This window comes from Hirundo rustica, chromosome 1 (assembly GCF_015227805.2).
Source record: "Hirundo rustica isolate bHirRus1 chromosome 1, bHirRus1.pri.v3, whole genome shotgun sequence".
Taxonomy (NCBI): domain Eukaryota; kingdom Metazoa; phylum Chordata; class Aves; order Passeriformes; family Hirundinidae; genus Hirundo; species Hirundo rustica.
Window position 1 is genome coordinate 17,241,108 of NC_053450.1, and position 13,303 is coordinate 17,254,410.

The following is a 13,303-nucleotide window of genomic DNA, read 5'->3' on the forward strand; positions in this document are numbered from 1 at the left end:
CAGCCCCAAACACATCCATCTGAGGTGGTTTCTGGACAGGGACAACTCCAAAGGCTGTGACACATTTTATAATGATAGCAGGGTCGTTGCAGAAATTCAGCAGGTGACCATACAGAATAGAGCCATACAGGCTTCCTCTTGCACCAGTGGCATTCACACAAAGAAACCATCTGTGCTTCACTAAGAAGTATTCTTGAAAATGCTTCTTTACAGCTGAAATAATGTCTCAGCGTATACTTCATTTCCACCACCTATGACTATTCCAAATAATAAGTGGACCATAAGAGGCCAGTTAAAGATGTTGCTTGCATGTTATCATCGCTCTGATGTACTTCAGTCCATGTACTTCACTCGCTTTACTTGTTTAAGTTAGTTAAAGGAGTAGATTGGAAGCATAAGGAGCTCTAAAAGAGGGAAGCCAAGGTCCTCTCTTCTCATCCACAGAGGAGTTTATCAGGTTCAAGAGCACTTAACTTGTTTCACTAGAGATTTCAGTCTTAGTAAGAAACATTTAAATCCTGTCTTATCCATTTCTACTGAAAGCTTTCTCTTAAATAAATAAATAGCACAGAGCACCTTACCTAGTTTCAACACAAGGACCTCAGAAACTTCAATTTAAAAAAAAAAAAAAAAAAAAAAAAGGGAATTATTTCTCAAGTCTCAAGTTTGGAAATTAAAATATGTAGCTAATATTCTGTATTTTCCTTTTCAGAATTGGTAATTTTGTAGCTAAATACAATCCAAGTTTGAAAATACTTAATAATTAATGTCCTGGTTTGGGACAAATTTGGGAGAAAACCCCTGTATAGGATCCCTCTAAGGAAGCAAACCCACGTGGCCCCTCCCTCCAACCGGTCCGGAAAAAAACCAAAACCCTCTTTGGAGAAAAGTGGAAAAAACTATTTTACTAAACAAATGAAGTGCATACAAGTATAAAGAATGAATAGTATGAAACAATAAAACCTCTCCTTCTGAAGTGAGATGGCAAACTGAGAAAGTCCTTGCCGTGGGTGTAGCTCGGCTCTCTCTCAGCCTCTCCAGTCCCAGTCCCTCCGGCGCTGCTGGAAAATGCCGAGGTCCAGGCCCCGGTGGGCCGCAGGTGCAGCCCCCAGTGCTCCCCTGGGTTTTCAGTCCAGAGCAGGTTTAAACAGTTCCAAGGAAAAGGAAAAAAAAAACAGTCCAGGGAAATTCTCTGCCCTAGCTAGCTGAAACTAACTAAAAGCAAAGGAAAAAAAAATCTCTGTCCTGCAGTCTCTCCAAGCCTCCGCCAGACACGCCGTCCGCAGAAGAATGTGGAGGAGTCAGGTAGTTTTCTCAAAACAAACTCCGCGCTTCTCCTTGCTCTTAGAACCAGTCTTAAAGGCACAGGACTCAATATACAGCACAAACAGAACAGACGATTGGGGATACAGGCATCATAAAGTTACCCTAGGACATTCCACCCCTTGTATCCCCATATCGTCAATTTACTAAAACTAATATATATTCCAGCTCTACACACACATACATCTATATAAAAACAATATGCAATATACAGCTACATACAGTGGCAGTACCATTCAGCACACAGTGATAATTACACACAGTTCTCACCCAACAATCAAATCTCCCTGGGGTACACATCGTGTGGTTCCATCTTTCTGCATTACCCACCATGTGCAGCCTGGTCCCTGAGCAAAGACAATCCCACGGATGGGATCCTCTGTACTTGAAGCAGAATTGATCCAAACTCTCTTCCCTAACAAACCTCTTACATGTACTACTGGGACTTTCTCTCCATCTACTGTATGTAGGGACTCAGATTGGGCAGGGCCTGCTCTGTTGGTGGAACCTCGGGTGTTAACTAACCAGGTGGCCTTTGCTAGATGCTGCTCCCAGTTTTTGAATGATCCCCCACCCAGTGCTTTCAGGGTGGTTTTTAGCAGTCCATTATATCTTTCTATTTTCCCTGAAGCTGGTGCATGATAGGGGATATGGTACACCCACTCAATGCCGTGTTCCCTAGCCCAGTTGTTGATGAGGCTGTTCTTGAAATGAGTTCCATTGTCTGACTCAATTCTCTCGGGGGTACCATGCCTCCAAAGAACTTGTTTTTCAAGGCCTAGAATGGTGTTACGGGCCGTAGCGTGAGGCACAGGGTAGGTCTCCAGCCATCCTGTGGTGGCCTCTACCATTGTGAGCACGTAGCGCTTGCCTTGGCGGGTTTGGGGAAGGGTGATGTAGTCAATCTGCCAGGCTTCCCCGTACTTATACTTGGACCATCGCCCGCCATACCATAGGGGCTTCACCCGCTTGGCCTGCTTGATGGCAGCACACGTCTCACAGTCATGGATAACCTGAGAAATACTGTCCATGGTTAGATCCACCCCTCGGTCTCGGGCCCACTTATAGGTGGCATCTCTGCCCTGATGGCCTGAGGCATCATGGGCCCATCGAGCTAGAAACAACTCTCCTTTGTGTTGCCAATCTAAGTCTATCTTTGACACCTCTATCTTTGCAGCCTGATCTACCTGCTCGTTGTTTCGGTGCTCCTCATTAGCCCGACTCTTGGGGACATGGGCATCTACATGACGGACTTTGACAGGTAGCTTCTCTACCCGAGTGGCAATGTCCTTCCACTCATCTGCAGCCCAGATTGGCTTTCCCCTACGCTGCCAGTTGGCCTTTTTCCACTTCTCCAGCCATCCCCACAGAGCATTGGCTACCATCCACGAATCAGTGTAGAGGTAGAGCTTTGGCCATTTCTCTCTTTCAGCAATGTCCAGAGCCAGTTGAACAGCTTTGAGCTCAGCGAGTTGGCTTGACCCACCTTCTCCTTCAGTGGCTTGTGCAACCTGTCTTGTGGGACTCCATACAGCTGCTTTCCACTTCCGGTTCATCCCTACGATGCGGCAGGAACCGTCAGTGAAAAGAGCATAGCGTGTTTCTTCTGCTGGCAGTTGGTTGTAGGGTGGAGCTTCTTCAGCACGTGTCACTTGTTCCTGCTCCTCTTCATCCATGAGACCAAAGTTTTCACCTTCCGGCCAGTTTGTAATTATCTCCAAAATCCCAGGGCGATTTGGGTTTCCAATGCGGGCGCGCTGAGTGATGAGGGCAATCCATTTGCTCCATGTGGCATTGGTGGCATGGTGGGTAGAGGGAACTTCTGCTTTGAACATCCATCCCAGCACTGGTAGTCGAGGTGCCAGCAGGAGTTGTGTTTCAGTCCCTACTACTTCTGAGGCAGCTTGAACTCCTTCATAGGCAGCCAAGATTTCCTTCTCTGTTGGAGTGTAGTTGGCTTCGGACCCTCTGTAACTTCGGCTCCAGAATCCCAGTGGTCGGCCTCGAGTCTCCCCAGGCCCCTTCTGCCAAAGGCTCCAGGACAGGCCATTGTTCCCGGCTGCTGAGTAGAGCACGTTCTTCACATCTGGTCCCGTCCTCACTGGGCCAAGGGCTACTGCATGAGCGATCTCCTGCTTGATCTGGGCAAAGGCTTGTTGCTGTTCAGGGCCCCAGTGGAAATCGTTCTTCTTGCGGGTGACCAGGTAGAGAGGGCTCACAATCTGGCTGTACTCAGGAATGTGCATCCTCCAGAAACCTATGGCGCCTAGGAAAGCTTGTGTTTCCTTTTTGTTAGTTGGTGGGCACATTGCTGTGATCTTGTTGATGACTTCAGTGGGAATCTGACGCCTTCCATCGTGCCACTTTACTCCCAGAAACTGGATCTCTCGAGCAGGTCCCTTAACTTTGCTCTTCTTGATAGCAAAGCCAGCCTTCAGGAGAATCTGGATGATCTTCTCTCCTTTCTCAAACACTTCCATTGCTGTGTTTCCCCACACAATGATATCATCGATGTACTGTAGATGTTCCGGAGCCTCACCCTTTTCCAGTGCAGCCTGGATCAGTCCATGGCAGATGGTGGGGCTGTGTTTCCACCCCTGGGGCAGTCGGTTCCAGGTGTACTGTACGCCCCTCCAGGTGAAAGCAAACTGAGGCCTGCATTCTGCAGCCAGAGGAATGGAGAAAAATGCATTAGCAATGTCAATTGTGGCGTACCACTTTGCTGCCTTGGACTCCAGCTCGTACTGGAGTTCCAGCATGTCCGGCACAGCAGCGCTCAATGGTGGAGTCACTTCGTTCAAGGCACGGTAGTCCACAGTCAATCTCCATTCTCCGTCAGACTTGCGCACAGGCCAGATGGGGCTGTTGAAGGGTGAGTGGGTTTTGCTGACCACCCCTTGGCTCTCCAGCTCACGGATCATCTTGTGGATGGGGATCACAGCATCTCGAGTTGTTCTGTACTGTCGGCGATGCACTATTGAAGTGGCAATTGGCACTTGTTGCTCTTCCACCCTCAGAAGACCTACAGCAGATGGGTTCTCTGATAGTCCAGGCAAGGTATTCAACTGCTTAACACCCTCTGTCTCTACAGCTGCTATCCCAAATGCCCACCTAAATCCCTTTGGGTCTTTGAAATACCCATTTCGGAGGAAGTCTATGCCCAAAATGCATGGAGCTTCTGGACCAGTCACAATAGGGTGTCTCTTCCACTCATTTCCAGTCAGGCTCACATCAGCCTCCACCAAAGTAAAATCTTGTGAACCCCCTGTCACCCCAGCAATGGAAACAGATTCTTCCCCCACATGTCTTGATGGAAGTAATGTGCACTGTGCACCAGTATCAACTAAGGCCTCGTATTTTTGTGGTTCTGATGTGCCAGGCCAACGAATCCACACAGTCCAAAAAACACGGTTTTCCCTAGCCTCTACCTGGCTAGAGGCAGGGCCCCTCTAAGCCTGATTATCCTTATTTCCCTGGGTAACCGGAGCTGCTTCTTTCTTGCTGGAACTTCCTCTCATAGTCTTGCCATCCAACAATTCATGCAGCCGTTGTGTCATAGCATCAGTAGATTCTCCATCCCATCTTTTCATGTTTTCTCCACAATCACGCAGGAAGGACCACAGCTTAGCCCGTGGGATGCCTTTTCCCTCTCTATCTAGGGAACGTTTGCGTGTGGTGCCAGAGCCCCTAACTTGTACTGCAGAGATCTGGAGAATGTCCTGCTTGAGTTCTTTGTGATTCTCCTCCATCTTGTCTGCTAATCCCCGCACCTGTGTTTCCAGAGCTGCAATTCTTGCATGTGTTGGACCATGCACAGCATCTGCATATGTTCGTAGCTTCTTCGCCATATCAAGCACGGTCTCCTCTGTCTCATCCCGCTTCATTATTGCTAAAGCAGAGGAGTATTCTTGTGGCCCAAGTCGTACAAGTTTTCGCCACATCACAGGTGTACATGGTACCAAGTCGGGGTTCCTAGTGTTTATGTCCTCTGAGAAGACAATCTCCGCCACTGCCATTTCCCTCAAGCGCTGGATCCCTTGTTCAATGGTTTTCCACTGGGTTTGCTGCATATAGAGATCGTCGGCACACAGATATCTTTGTGCCACACTTCCCAGGACCCGTTCCCAGAGACTGCAAGGACTAGCCTCCCTCATCATTTCTTGGTCAATAACTGGATCATGTGACAGGGATCCCAGATGTCTCGCTTCAGTGCCATCCAGTATTGTAGCCTCGCCTGCAGCATCCCAAAGACGGACTAACCAACTAATTATAGATTCATCAGGTCGTCGAGTATAATCCTTTCTTAGGCCACGAAGGTCCTTCAGGGAAAAGGACTCAATAGTATCTCCTGCTCTTGCAGCAGTTGGTCGGGCTCCTGCTCTTGCAGCAGTTGGTTGGGCTCCTGATGTTGTAGCAGCTGGTTGGGCTCCTGATCGTGTGCTAGTTGGTTGGACTCCCGATCTTGTGCCAGTTGATTTGGCTTCCGATTTTGTATCAGTTGGTTCGGCTTCTGACTGTGTATCATCAGTTGCTTCAGCCTCTGATTGTGTGTCAGGTGGTTTGACTCCTGACTGGGTGTCAGGAGGCATTGAGGATCCTTCACCTGAATCATCGTCTACTGGTCGATCGGTTTTGTCCGTGTGCTTCTTTCCCTTCTTTACTGCAGCAACTGCCGGTGTCTTAGCCTCACTGTCTGGTTTAGCTGCAGCCTGAATAGCTGTGGGGTTGGCTGCAGCCTGAGTGACTGATTTATCTCCCTGCTCCCTTGCCTCTATCTGCTGCCCTACAGTGTTTAGCAGTGCGTGACTCATTCTAGAAAAGCTATAAACCATATAGAGGAAAGTCACCAGGTGAAATACCAGGGAGGTGGGGTCTTTAACATTCAGGAGACGCTGAACCTTCTCCAAAAGTGATGTAACTGACTCAAAAGAGAAGAAGGAAAGAAGAGGCTGAAGAGCCTCATCCCCTACTCCTCCTCTAACAAACTGGGTGCAATTGTTGATAAATCCCCAAAACATGCTGCTGGAACTAGGACGCAGGGTAGGACGAAAAAACCATAAACTGAACATACCCAGAACAAACTCCAGTATCTTTATAAGCTTCTTGTAAACCATAATCACCGAACCCAGCAAAATAGCTATTCTAATTTGTGCATCCCTAATGTAAAAGCTGTATGTTAGGGACAATATTGGAGCTATTTCTGGGTAAGAAAACAAACCTAGGGACCAGAAAGGTATTAAAACCTCAAAAAAGCCTAGGGAACAGAAATGCAGAAAAGACTCCATTCTAAGAGACATTAGGAATTCAAGAAGCAACATGGCCACTGACTGTTTAATCCCCACCCAAAGGACAACCAAAAAATGCAGTTAATAATAATCAATACAAGTTTTTTCCACTCTCTCGTGCCCCGCAGTGGGCGCCAGTTAGAAATATGTCCTGGTTTGGGACAAATTTGGGAGAAAACCCCTGTATAGGATCCCTCTAAGGAAGCAAACCCACGTGGCCCCTCCCTCCAACCGGTCCGGAAAAAAACCAAAACCCTCTTTGGAGAAAAGTGGAAAAAACTATTTTACTAAACAAATGAAGTGCATACAAGTATAAAGAATGAATAGTATGAAACAATAAAACCTCTCCTTCTGAAGTGAGATGGCAAACTGAGAAAGTCCTTGCCGTGGGTGTAGCTCGGCTCTCTCTCAGCCTCTCCAGTCCCAGTCCCTCCGGCGCTGCTGGAAAATGCCGAGGTCCAGGCCCCGGTGGGCCGCAGGTGCAGCCCCCAGTGCTCCCCTGGGTTTTCAGTCCAGAGCAGGTTTAAACAGTTCCAAGGAAAAGGAAAAAAAAACAGTCCAGGGAAATTCTCTGCCCTAGCTAGCTGAAACTAACTAAAAGCAAAGGAAAAAAAAATCTCTGTCCTGCAGTCTCTCCAAGCCTCCGCCAGACACGCCGTCCGCAGAAGAATGTGGAGGAGTCAGGTAGTTTTCTCAAAACAAACTCCGCGCTTCTCCTTGCTCTTAGAACCAGTCTTAAAGGCACAGGACTCAATATACAGCACAAACAGAACAGACGATTGGGGATACAGGCATCATAAAGTTACCCTAGGACAATTGCATTGTTAAAATAATTTGCATCGTATATCTAACCAAAGGAGATAAATTAAGTCACAATTGAATAGAGATATTTTCAGTCTTTTTATTATACTCATTTCAATTCTCTTAAAGCACTTTGGAATCTCATTATTACATTATTTTGAAAAGAGAGTGAGTGCGACAATGAACAGCCTGAAAGCATAATTTTTTCAAACAATGAAACACAACTGTATACCTAAAACTAAAGAAAATACAAATATTTTTCTATTAATCTCTTCCTCAACTACCAAATCTTTTTCTGTGTAAAAAGCATATATCTAACAAGGAAAAAGGATAGTTGTCAGTAATAATGATGTCTTTCACACATTTCTAGACATCCATGAAAATCAGGTACATTACTATCCTAAATCAGAAGTCATTACTGAGTTGAAGAATATGAAGCTGTTTGAAAATAAGCTTGATGTAACTGTCTGTCAAGGGCAGGAGGAAAACCTTCTACCACTACAGTTGTTTAGTGTAGGTTGAGCACAAGTCCAGATGGGCTGCTTCCAGTGGTACTTGGAGAGCTGGCTAATGGGTTTGCAAGACCATCCTCTCATTGTTAGAAACTTGTGAAGAGTAAATTCCTAAGGATTTGAAAGGAGCACCTACCCTGTGTAGAGAGGATAAAGAGAGAGGGTTTGTTTAGCCTGAATAAGAAACAGCTTTAGTGACAGCTAGTAGCACATGTCAGCATCTATAAGGTCACTTAGAAGGTGGAAGCAGAATCATAACAGTGGGAGGAAGAAAAGAAAGAGATAAAAGTTGAAACAAGAAAGATTTAGACTGAGAGTAATGTGTTGTGGGGTTTTGTTTTTTTTTTTTTTTTTTTTTTTTTTTTTTTTTTTTTTTTTTTTTCTTTCCCCCAGTATGAGAGCAATCAAACACTGGAACAGCTTGCCCTGAGAAGCTGTGCAGTCTCCCTCTTTGGAAGTCTTCAAGACAAAACTGGATAAAACCTTGAGCAATCTGATCTGATCTCTCAGCAGACTTGTGCAGGAATTTGAACCTCCTGGGGCCCCTTCCAGCATGTCTCCTATGACACTGTGATAGTAAACTTTCATTAAGTATCCAGAACCAGCAGAAAGGAGGCGAGAGAATATTTTTGTTTCTAAATAAGCCTTATAAACATTCAGGGTCCTAAGCAAAAAATAAATAAGCAGACAAACAAGGAAAGGAGATGGACTGAACACTTAATAGCTATTCTTAAAGTCACAATATACCTTGAGAAGTATGTTAGGAAATCAATTGCTTTGCTTTATATTTATGAAAATAAATTTTGAAATTGCTAAGACAAATTTTTCCCCATTGGAAAGCAAAAAGGCCCACCCTGTTAAAACAAAGGTGGCTCTCTAGCAGTCACTGTACATGCTCCTGCATAAAAAGGAATGTTTGATGAGAAAGATTATGTGTTAAGCTTACTTAGCATGATGGACAGTACATGAGTATTATATCACTTTCTCTAAACTTCAAATTCCAATGTACTTAGAAGATAATTCAGTATTCACATTCCTTAGCACAGACTAATCTCAAACAAATACTGCAGATTTCCAACTGACATTCAGAATGTGCACTTGACAAATGAGAAAGGAAAAAATTAAGCGAGAGGAAAAGGGAAAAAAATCAATGCATGACTATCTGAGTTGGAAAGAAAAAGACCCTCTCCATCTCACTTTTCCCATCTTAATAACATTTTTTAAATGCGTAAGAATGAACAAAAATTTTTGTCTGTGTTTCTCTCTCCATGCTTATTTTAACTTCCAGATGCTGAAAAATATAAATTTTCTGCTGTATTATGCATCATCATTTTCAATTAAAGTAAAAGGTTTGTAAATGCAGGCTTTAGAATTAGAAATTGCTATGGTCCAGGAATATAATAAGTAACTTATGACCCACAAATATTCATGAAAGCAATATTATTAGTATGGGAATCCTCTAGGGAGGGGGATTCACAGGAAGTAAGAGAAAATTCAGGAATTGAGAGATTTGGCTGTTGATTGAAATTATTACATCAACGTTATGGTATTATTTTTTATTGTTAATCTTTGTAATAGCTTCACACTATCAGGAAGAACCCTTTCTCCTATCACAAAACAGTGTTTGCTTTACCATTCTTTACTATTTTGCACATGCTTTTTTGTGACATAAAGGCAATTGCAAGACAAAAATATGTAGTTTATGACTTCAATACAATAAGAAAGAAATTGTAAATACATTTCTTCCCTCAAACTCAATTATTAGCAATATTTTGTCCTTGTTTAGCTAAAACGTTAAGTTCCAATTTTCAGTTCAACAAGCTCAACACAAACTGTCATATTTTATTCACATATGCACAAGCAACCCCCCCCTTAATTCTCACTATAATTCTACCTAATCCCCTCTAGAAATTTTATTTGTGATAAATTTGACACAATTACACCTATGCAACATAAGTAGATTCATAATTCCACTGATTCCTATGAGAACATGGTACACCCACGTAGCAGATGTTCTCTTAGGTTCTCTTAGGTTTAAGATACACATTCTAAAAACTTACAAATTATGAATATTCTGTATAAAATCCAGTTGCAAAATGGAACTGAATATTTAAACTGAAGAGATATGCAATCTTTTTATCATATAGAGTAAACATTGCAAGAGAAAAATGCAGATGAAAATAAGTAAAGCTTAGGTAATCTAAAGGATATTACAAATAAGACAGTTTCTGGAAAAGAAGTTTCAGGGCTCAGAAATTCAAGTGTATTTGAGTTTTGCATTTAGTACATAATAAAATAAAAAATAGAAATAAAACTCAAAAAAAATTCCAGTCTTTTTGTGTAGAGGTTGAAATTTTGTACTCTTTACTGAAAAATTTCCTTTCATATAAGAGATGGTGATGATTTTTCGGATTCAATAAGCAACATAATATCTCAAAGAATTTGTCACAGTTCTGGTTTCCCATAACAGACATCAAAAATGGTGTCATGTAGGAGAAATAAGATGCAGCCAGGCCTTTTTTATCTCTGCACATATGCACATGACCCATTCACTGTAATCTCTCATTGTTCTTTAGATTGGATTGACTGTTATGTTCATTATTCATGATGATTCATAAAATTTCTGACTTAACTTCCTCCTACAGCTCTTCAAAGAAACATAAAGCTTTCATTTTGTGGATTTTTTTTCTTTTTAGAAATTCCATAAATATTATGTATTTTGGATTATCAAGAGAAATAAAAATTTTCTTAAGATGGACAAAGAAATTTGGTCGTTCAAAAATTTAATCTAATAGCTTGACTCACAAAAGCAGAAATAGATTTGTTTCCTTAGCAGTTGTCTTTATAGATAGATAATCAATGCAAATGTTAAATGCTTGTACATGTTTTAGAGGAAAATCTGCTCTGTTGCATATGGAACGTATAATAGCTTCACTCATATCCATGTTCCCAATCTATTAAAAACAAACAAAAAAACCCAACAAACCCAACAAAAAACAAAAGAACTCCACAAATCAAACACAAAGCAAAACAACCTATATGGGGTCAAAGATTGGAATAAATAGTGACCTCTCTTCTGAAGCTACCTAAAACACCCCAAATACAATTTCATTTCCTTAAGCACATTCATTTTACCATAACATTTCTACAATTAATTTCAATCCAAAAAATTTCAGGGATGCAAAAGGAATGAGTTATAACCCTTTGAAATCTGTCAATGAATGTTTAGTAGAAAAACCCGAGCAATTATTTTTTTCTGTTTCAAGGGAGATGCTAAACTAAAAAAAAACAAAAGAAGCCTTAACAGCAAAGCACTCCTGATATTGTCCACGCATTTTCTGTGTTAATATGCAGCTCAAATCAAAGGCTATACAGAGTTCAAGACTGTGTGGCATTCACATCACAATGAAGACAAGCCCATAAGAAATAGACATATATTAGGGAAAGCTGCCAAACAGAGGAGTAAATTCTCTTCTAAAATTTGTAGTTAAGCCTCTCTGACTCTCACAACAGAGATACAAGTCTACTTACATATGAAAACAATTTCATAAATTTCAATTATTGATCTGACACAGAGACAATACAAGGGTACTTGATATTTTGAAACTCTCATTAATTTCTCAAGTTCTCCAATACAGGAAGCTAAATACAAAGACACCAGAGACATAGACATTTTTCTCTTATCTTCAAAATCTTAAATTATGATGATAACATTACAGAAGAATGCACTGGCATAGAAAGGCCCAAAGTCTCTCATGCATAACTTAGACTTATGAACAGCTGAAAAGATGCAGGAGAAAAAAGTTGGTGACTTCTAAAGCTTCTCAGATTTAGGTTTAGATCAGCATTTTTAGGTGTGCAGTCTGAAGTACAGCAACTTCACAGATGGTGTTACTGTGTCCCTCCAATGCAGCTTCTTACTACACAACTGATTTCACACTGATACTGCCTGCCTGCACACCTGCATAGACATCTGGTTACATATATTTAAAATATATTTTAGAAATAGTACTTGACTTTAAAACTAAATGAACTTTTCTTTCAGTCTTTTCATAAACCAAATATGCTTTAAAATGATGAGCAGTTTTCACTGAAATGAAAACGGCAACATTATGAAAAGTGTTCAAAGTTTTTTTAATTACCGTTAGCAATAATGAAGAGTTTTATAATTTATGAAATCTAGAAATAAACATTAAAAAAAAAAATCTTTTTCTTCCCTATATGGAAATATTCTGTCCTGGAAGGATGAATATTTATCTATGCAGAACATGGTCAATGTAAAAAATCACCTGGTACAAAGGGTTCCCTCAAAGCATAGGTATTCCAGGTTCTCACTTTTCCAGTAAACAAGCGGTCTCAAAAATGGTTTCACTTACCTGGTAAGAGTGACACAAACTCAGAAATATTGAACGGGGTTTCCATCCAGCCTCTTTTGCAAATTCAGACATGCTTTTCTGAACCCTTTGTATTTTTTAGCTATATTTCAATCTAAAAAATACTAGGAAAAATAACACAAAAGAACAGAGTAATTTAACTCTGTGGTTCAGATTCCTGTATATTTTTGAGTCACAAAACAAAATTCAATTGTTAGCATTTATTTCTAAATTTTCATCTTTACTAATCTCTATCTACGATAGTTTCATAAAGGTTTGTTCTCCTGTACTGTGAACCTACAGGCTGTCATAATGAGAGCTGAGCCTGAATCAGTTTTGGTTTTGTGAGATGTTAAATAGAATCTACATCACTTTCAACTGAAAGTTTTTGGTATCTTCAAACTGAAACATTTCATTTGTTGTGGTGGAAGTGATGTACTTAGCTTTGACATAACAGGAATCTGTCACCCTGAGCCAGTAGTTCAGCAGGTCGGTATACAGGATAGCTAAAATTTTAACTCCTCTTAGGCCAGGAAACATTCACTGCTGAGCACCAATCTTGAATGGTTGGTCACTGGGTTTCACTGGGATATAACCTGTCTAGAAACTGTCCATTAGGCAGAAATTATAAAGCACCTCAGCTGTAACTCTTATTCTTAATTTCTAAATTAATGAAAAATTATGACTAAAAAATTTGGAGTTTGATTAATAGTTTTCCTATTTAGTGTATTCACTTTTGTAAGAAGTGCAACAATAATAATTCTCTCAGAAGTTCAGAAATTTTGTCTTAGAGAAGTCTAGAATTAGAAAATGAAAATGAAATTTAGAAAATGAAAATATTAAGTGGAAAACAAGATTTAAAAAAAAAAGGATAGAATAAAATCTTTCAAAATTCATCACTTATTTTTAAAACTATTGTGAAAATCTGGGAGGAGTTATTTGTCTTCTGTCACAAAGATATTTGTCTTCTATCACATAGGCCTTACTTTACATGCTGCAGAATAGCTCT